At 39.8% G+C, this 8597-nt stretch overlaps 2 pseudogenes; both read left to right on the top strand.

Moving 5' to 3' along the window:
* The first annotated feature begins 273 nt into the window (after positions 1-273).
* On the top strand, positions 274-1407 carry LOC104671168 (annotated as a pseudogene).
* A 1890-nt stretch (positions 1408-3297) lies between these two features.
* LOC104671169 lies at positions 3298-3817 on the top strand (annotated as a pseudogene).
* Positions 3818-8597: the final 4780 nt, after the last annotated feature.

Raw genomic sequence — 8597 nt, 5'->3', positions numbered from 1 at the left:
ATCATTATTTCCTGCCTTCTCCTTGCTTTAGCTTTAAACTGCTTTTCATTTTCTAGTTATGTAAGACATGCAATTAGATTTTCTATTAATATCATTCTTTTTAAATGTGTTTAGAGCTTAAATGTTCCTTCTGACCACTGCTTTTATTGCATCCATAAATTTTGGATATTATATTTTATTTTTATTCATTGTAGAGTATTTTCTACACTTCACAGCACTGGGACTTGGGCTGAAGGGCAGGGCATCAGCTGTGGAGCAACGTGAGCGGACCCCACCTCAGACGACACCATGAACTCGTTCCTGGAAAAGCTCCAGAGCCAGCCTTACCGTGGCAGCTTTCATAAGGAACAGTGGGAGGAGGAATTTGAAAAGGTCCCCCTGTTTATGAAGAAAGTGCCATCAGAAATTGATCCCAGGGAGAATCCTGACTTGGCTTGTCTCCAGTCAATTATTTTTGATGAGGAGCTTTCTCCAGAAGAACAGGCCAAGACCTATAAAGATGAGGGCAATGATTATTTTAAAGAAAAAGACTACAAGAAAGCTGTGATTTCCTACACTGAAGGATTAAAGAAGAAATGTGCAAATCCTGACTTGAATGCTGTCCTTTATACCAACCGGGCAGCAGCACAGTACTATCTGGGCAATTTTCGTTCTGCTGTCAGCGATGTGACAGCTGCCAGAAAGCTAAAATCCTGCTACCTCAAAGCAATGAGGTGCTTATGCCATCTGGAACTGAAATACTTTGCCAAGGCTGTGAACTGATGTGATGAGGGGCTGCAGATAGATGCCAAAGTGAAGAAGCTTCTGGAAATGAGGGCTAAAGCAGAAAAGCTGAAGCAAATTGAACAGAGGGATGTGAGGAAATCCAACTTGAAAGAAAAGAAGGAGAGGAATCAGAATGAGGCTTTACTCGAGGCCGTCAAGGCTAGGAATATCAGGCTCTCTGAAACTACCTGTGAGGATGAAATTTCAGCCTCAGAAGGTCTAGGTGAGTTTTTCCTGGAGAGACTCAGCTCTGAGAACCCCCATGGAGCCAGGCTGAATCTAGATAACCAGGGCAGGCTGAGCTGGCCTGTGCTCCTTCTGTACCCAGAGTATGCCCAATTGCACTTCATCTCTGCCTTTCATGAGGACTCCAGGTTTATTGATCATCTAATGGTGATGTCTGGTGAAACACCCTCTTGGGACCTAGAGCAAAAACATTGCTCTGACAATTTGGAGGTCTACGTTGAGGATGAGGACAGGGCAGAACTATACCGGGTGCCTGCCAAGGGCACCTTGCTGCAGGTTCTACAGCACCACAGGTACTTCGTAAAAGCCCTGACACCAGCATTTTTGGTCTGTGTAGGATCCAAACCTTTTTGAAAGAATTATCTCTGGGGGAGAAAGGTGCACCAGATAAGATGACTGAGCCAGGCCCCCTGGATCTCCTCCCTAATCCTCCTCTGCTGGGAACCTAGCACGCCTGAATCAGTCCAGTGCCTTATTTCTGTCACCAAGGGGATAGTCCTTCCTAGTATTGTGGTGAGGGAGGAGCCTCTGGTTTCCCTGAACTGCAGCCTCTCTGGCTGGTCTTCACTTTCTTCAGTTGATATAAAATTCTGTGCCTTGGCCATAACATCCTTGGATTCCATCTCTAAAGGGACCATCTGCTGCAGTTACCATGGCAACTGACCTGAGCGGCACCCTGGTCTGTGGAGATGGACTCAGGATCCAGTGACATGATTCTGAACTTTTGTGGAGTTTGACATCTTGTTACAGAAGCTACCCTTCAAACTGTACATCTACACACAAACAAAGTATGCATAGGATTCCAAGACTTTAAAGCTGAGAGACTCTGGCCTCAAGTTATTTCATGAACACAGAGGGGAGCCATGTGCGGTCGCTGTAGATGACTTGAGGTGAAATGGGGGCAGGAAAGCCACATCCTGCTCTGCATTTATAAAGACCGTACAAACTGAGATCCTTGGTACCCCTAAAAAGATTGCCAGCTTCCTTCGTCTTTGCCCTATGGAAGACTGTGACAGACTAGGACAGTGGCCTCTGAGTTCCTCTGTAGTTTTCACATTTTGGGATTTTGTGTCTTTTAAACTGGAAAACCTTCTAGCATGTTGGGTTGTTGTTATAGGGTATATCTTTGTCTGCAGCAGTTTGTTGCCCCCTTCCTAAGAGGAGTTTATCTACCATGAAAAAAAAAAGAGTATTTTCTAAGTTCTTCTTTGACTTATAGCTTATTTATGAGTATGTTGTTTAATTTCCACATATTTCTGAGTTTTCCAGGTATCCTTCTGTTACTGGTTTCTGGTTTCATTCTTTTATAGTAAGAGAAAATACTTTATATGATTTCAGCGTTTTAATATTTACTGTGACTTGTTTTGTGGCCCTAACGTTAAGATCTAGCTTGGAGAATATTACATGTGCACTTGAGAAGAATGCATATTCTGGTGTGTGTGGTAGTGGAGTGTTATTTACATGTCTACTAATTCCATTTGTTTATAATGTTGTTTAAGTCCTCTATTTCCTTACTGACATTTTGTCTTTGTTCTATTCATTATTGAAAGTGGGATATTGGCCGGGCGCAGTGGCTCAAGCCTGTAATCCCTGCACTTTGGGAGGCCGAGATGGGCGGATCACGAGGTCAGGAGATCGAGACCATCCTGGCTAACACGGTGAAACCCCGTCTCTACCAAAAAATATAAAAAACTAGCCGGGCGAGGTGGCGGCGCCTGTAGTCCCAGCTACTCGGGAGGCTGAGGCAGGAGAATGCCGTAAACTCGGGAGGCGGAGCTTGCAGTGAGCTGAGATCCGGCCACTGCACTCCAGCCTGGGCGACAGAGCAAGACTCGGTCTCAAAAATAAAAAAAATTAAAAAAAATAATAAAAAATAAAAATAAAAAAAGTGGGATATTAAAGTCTTCAAATATTATTGTAGAATTTTTTTTCTCAGTTTATTTCTGTCAATTTTTGCTTCATGTGTCTTGGGGGTTCTGTTTTAGGTTCATGTAGGTTTATCATTGTCATATATGCTTGATGGATTAACCTTTTTTGAATACACAATTTTCTTGTCTTCTATGATAAATTTTAAAGTCTAGGCAGCACATTCAGCAGTCCTGTGGTTGTCTCTTGCTTCAACAGTGTTTGGATGGAACAGATCCAGGAACTCTCTTTCTTCCAGTCTCCAGCCACCTTCCAATCTTCTCTCCATTTTCAACCTTCAGGATCATCTTCTCGGTCATCTCCTGCTTCTGGGACAAGCCAACACTATTTTAGTGGTTAGTTCCTTCTTGCTGACTAACCATGAGCTCCCAGATTTATCAGAATTATTCCACTGAGGTGGAGGCAGCCATCAACTACTTTGTCAATTTGTACTTGCAGGTCTTCTAAACCTGTTTCTCTCTGGGCTTCTATTTTGACCATGATGATGTGACTCTGGAAAGCATGGGCCACTTCTTCTGCAAATCAGCTGAGGAGAAGCATGAGAGTACCGAGCATCTCTCAAAGGTACAAAACCAGTGTGGCAGCATGCTATCTTCCAGGACCTCCAGAAGCCAGCTCAAGATAAGTAGGGTAGAACTTTGGATGTCATGGAAGCCACCATGGCCCTGGAGAAAAATCTGAACTAGGCCCTTCACGTCCTCAGTTCCGCCTGCACAGATCCCCATCTCTGTGACTTCCTGGAGACTCACGTCCTAGACGAGGAAGTTAAACTCATCAAGAAGATGGATGACCACCTGACCAACCTCCCCACAGGCTGGCTGGCCTGGAGGCTGGGCTGGGTGAGTATCTCTTTGAAAGGCTCACCTTCAAGTACAACTAGGAGCCTACTGAGCCCAGTGACTTCTGGGAGGCCCCTTGCAAAGTAACAGGGCTTCTGTCTAAGCCTCTTCCTCCAGCCACTGGGCAGCTTTTTAACTACCCTGGAGCACTTGTCCAAGTCTTGAATCAAATTGAAATAAAGCTTTTGGAAGCAAAAAAATAAAACTTAAAGTGTATTTTGTCTAATAATAGCGGAGATGTCCCAGATCTCTTTTGATTAGTAGTTGCATGAAATATCTTATCTGTCCTTTCATTTTCAGCATTTTTGTGTCTTTATAGCTAAAATAAGTCTCCTTTAGATAGCACATAGTTGGATCATGTTTTTTAATACATACTGAAAATCTCTGCTGTTTAATTGAATAGTTTGATTCATTTATATTTAAAGTGATCACTGTCAAGGAAAGGCCTCCTTCTCTCATTTTGCTATTTATGTTCTGTAGATTTTGTATATTTTTTCCTCAATTCCTTCATTATGGATTTTATTGTGTAATTGATTTTTTCTAGTCCATTTTTGTTCAATTCTTATTTTCTCTTCCACATAGTTTTTAATTATTTTCTTCACTTTTTTTAGTTATTTTCTTTATTTTCTACTGCACAATCTGGAGATTATAATTAACATCTTAAATTTATAACAATGTAGCTTGAATGAATACCCTCTTAGCCTGAATTGTGTACAAAACCTCTGCAACTATACAGCCTCATCCATCTCTTTATGCTATTGTTGTCACAGATTTTGTCTTTACACACTGAGTGCCCATTAACACAAATTTATATTATTTTGGGCATTTGAATTTTAAACCATATGGGGAAAAAACAAAAAGGAAAGAAATACAAACCAGAAATACAATAATTTTAGCTTGTATATTTATCTCTGTAGTTGCCTTTACTGGTTTTCTTTAATTCTTCACACAGTTTTGAGTAACTGTCTAGTGTCCTTTTATTTCAGCCTCAAGGAATACCTTTAGCATTTCTTGTAGGACAGGCCTACTAATGATTAACTTCTTCAAATTTTATTTATCTGGGAATGTCTTAATTTCTTCTTCATTGATTAGTTTTGCCAGACAGGATTCTTGGTTAACAGTTTTTTTTTTTTTTCTATCAGCACTTTAAATATATTATCCCACTTCCTTCTGCCCTCCATACTTGCTGATGAGATGTTGACTCTTTTTCTTATTTAAGAGTCCTTGTACAAAAACATGACAAGTTGTTTCTTACTTCATGCTTTCAAGATTCTTTTTTGGCTTTTCCTTTTGAAAGTCTAATTATAATGTGTAATGGAGTCTTTGTGCTCTTTTGGCTAAAAGTCCGTTGAGATTCCCTGATATACTGATTTACGTTATTTCTCACATTTGAAATATTTGGGCCATTATTTCTGCTCCTTTCTCTCCTTCTTATTCTGGTATTTCCGTTATGCATATAATGGTACACTTGATAGTATCCCACAGTTCTGTTAAGGTATGTCCATTTTTCTGCATTTCTTTCCACTTCTGCTTCTCAAGTTGAATAACCTACATTGAGCTATCTTAAGTTGAGTTTGAAATTTTGAGGATGGTTTCTTCTTTCTGGTCAAATTTTATGCTGAATCTCTCTAGTGAAGCTTTCATTTCAGATTGCATTTTTTAGCTCCAGAATTTCTGTTTGATCTATTCTTATATTTTCTATCTTTGTTGGTAACCTCTATTTGCCTAGGCATCATAGTTACGGTTTCCTTTGTCCATGGTTTTTCTTTATCTCTCTGAGCATATGTAAGATGATTGATTTAAAGTCTTTTTATAGTAAATCCAATGTCTGGGTTTTCTTGGGGACAGTTTTGGTTCATTTATTTTTTCCTGTGAGTGGGCCATACATTCTTGTTTCTTTGCATGTGTTGTAAATTTTTGATAATTGGACATGTTGAATATCATAATGTGTAACTCTAGAAATCATAATCTTCTCCCCAGGATTTGCTGTTACTACTTCTAGGCTGTAGTTGTTTAGTGACTCTTCTAAATTCTTTTTATGAGACTGTTTTCTCTGTTATGTGTAGTCACCAAAGTTCCAGTTCTGTTAACTTACTGGTCAGCTGGTGATTTAACAGAGATTTTCTTAAATGCCTAAACCCAACGTAACAAAAAATACTTCAAGTCTTTGTGGATTGGCTATGTGTTTGAGCATTCCTTTAATGCTTAGCTAGGCCATTTACATTTGCTTAATGTCCACTTTCAGCTTCACAGGAGCCTAAAGACAGGAGCCAGAGATGAAAGTTCATGGTGTTCTCCAGTCTTTTCTGAGCATGTCTAGTCTTGGGCATATTTGCGTGGACTTCCAGATTATCCAATTATGTGGAATCTATTAAAATATTTATTCTCACATTTGTATTCTTTCCCTGACTTTTCCTAACCTTTCTAGTCTGTCTGCTGCTTTTCCTATCTGTTATAACTTTCCCCAGGCAGCAGCAGTAATTATATTTGCCTTAAATCCTTTTTTAAAATTCCACCCAGGTGGCTGCTTCAAGCCTGAGAAAGTTCAGAGGCATGTGAAACAAAAGGAATTCCCTGACCAATCACTTGGGGAGCCACCAGACAGACATACAATCATAATTGTTTGAGACTAAGGCCTGCAGTGCCTCCTCTGGGGCCACCAAGTTACATCAGTAACATGGGCAGCCAGCCCCACAGCAACCACCAAGCTGGAAAGTGGTAAATTGTATGGGTAAGTTAAAGCACCACATTATTCTTTTACTGAAATTTAGGAGCTTTTTTCTTTGTGAAAAACTTCCTTCATTGTCATATATTTTTTACTAGATTCCTTAGTTTTAAAAAGTTAATCCTAATAGTTTATGCCAACTTCATTGTTGCTTTAGTGAAGAAACAGTTTTGGAGTTCCCTGCTCTGCCATTTTCTGCTTCTGCTTGACATTTTAAAAGAACCATCAGAGTGAACAGGCAGCCTACAGAATGGGAGAACATTTTTGCAATCTACTCATCTGACAAAGGGCTAATATCCGGAATCTACAAATAACTCAAACAAATATACAAGAAAAAAACAACCCCATCAAAAAGTGGGCAAAGGATATGAACAGACACTTCTCAAAAGAAGACATTCATACAGCCAACAGACAGCTGAAAAAATGCTCATCATCACTCGCCATCAGAGAAATGCAAATCAAAACCACAATGAGATACCATCTCACACCAGTTAGAATGGCAATCATTAAAAAATCAGGAAACAACAGTTGTTGGAGAGGATGTGGAGAAATAGGAACACTTTTACACTGTTGGTGGGATTGCAAACTAGTTCAACCATTATGGAAAACAGTATGGCAATTCCTCAAGGATCTAGAACTAAATGTACCATATGACCCAGCCATCCCACTACTGGGTATATACCCAAAGGACTATAAATCATGCTGCTATAAAGACACATGCACACGTATGTTTATTGCGACACTATTCACAATAGCAAAGACTTGGAATCAACCCAAATGTCCATCTGTGACAGACTGGATTAAGAAATGTGGCACATATACACCATGGAATACTATGCAGCCATAAAAAAGGATGAGTTTGCGTCCTTTGTAGGGACATGGATGCAGCTGGAAACCATCATTCTTAGCAAACTATCACAAGAGGAGAAAACCAAACACCTGCATGTTCTCACTCATAGGTGGGAACTGAACAATGAGATCACTTGGACTCGGGAAGGGGAACATCACACACCGGGGCCTATCACGGGGAGGGGGAAGCGGGGAGGGATTGCATTGGGGAGTTATACATGATATAAATGATGAATTGATGGGTGCTGACGAGTTGATGGGTACAGCACACCAACATGGCACAAATATGCATATGTAACAAACCTGCACGTTATGCACATGTACCATAGAACTTAAAGTATAATAAAAAATAAAAAATAAAAAAAAATTCAAAAATTAAAAAAATTAAAAAAAAGAATTTATAGATAGAACATGAACAGAAGAATAATAACAATGAAAAACAAAATGAGAAATGAATTCTATTTTGCATTCTGATTTTGTTGTATCAGATTATGTCATGAGGAAGGTCTCAGCAGATGTTAGCCATCTCTGACACTTGCCTTTCACATCTCTTTTACAAATAAAGAGTAATTTTGGGCCGGGCAAAAAAAAAAAATAATAAAAATAAAAATAAAAAAATAAAAGAACCACAGGCTACTGTGTTAAGAGTTAAGAAGAAGCAATAGAGAGGACTGAAGCTGGGAAGCCAATGGCAATAATGAGATGAGACATGAGGGTGCCTTATATGGGGAACAGTGGAGGTGATAAGAAGTGATTAGATTCTGAGCATATTTAGGTGATATAGCCAAAGGATTTGCAGATGGATTGGAATGTAGACAATGACAAATGTGGAGCAGAGAGGCCTAATAAAGGGGAAGGATGAATTTGCCATTACTGAGCTGAATTCTTGAAGAAGTTTTCTGACTGCTCTCCCAGATTCCATGTTCAGTCTTCTATAATCCATTGTCAACAGAGTAGCCGGAGTGAACCTTCCAAAACTGAAATGAGATGATGTTACTCCTCTGCCCAGTGTCCCATCCCAAATATTTACAATGGCCTACAGAGTCCTAAATAATCTGAGTCCCTGCGACTTTTCTGTCCACATCTCTTAATTCACTCTGTTCCAGCTGTGTTCCACTCTGGCCTTACTGTTCCTACAAATCATTATACAGGATCCTAACTCAGGGCCTTTGCACTTGTGTTCCTTGATATGCATGGCTCCCCCTTCACTTCTTTATGTCTCTATGTAAATGTTACTTTATTGAAGA

Source organism: Rhinopithecus roxellana, chromosome 6, assembly GCF_007565055.1.
Source record: "Rhinopithecus roxellana isolate Shanxi Qingling chromosome 6, ASM756505v1, whole genome shotgun sequence".
In the NCBI taxonomy this organism is placed as follows: domain Eukaryota; kingdom Metazoa; phylum Chordata; class Mammalia; order Primates; family Cercopithecidae; genus Rhinopithecus; species Rhinopithecus roxellana.
The sequence above is the reverse complement of the archived record's forward strand: the minus strand, read 5'-3'. Positions and strand labels throughout refer to the sequence as shown.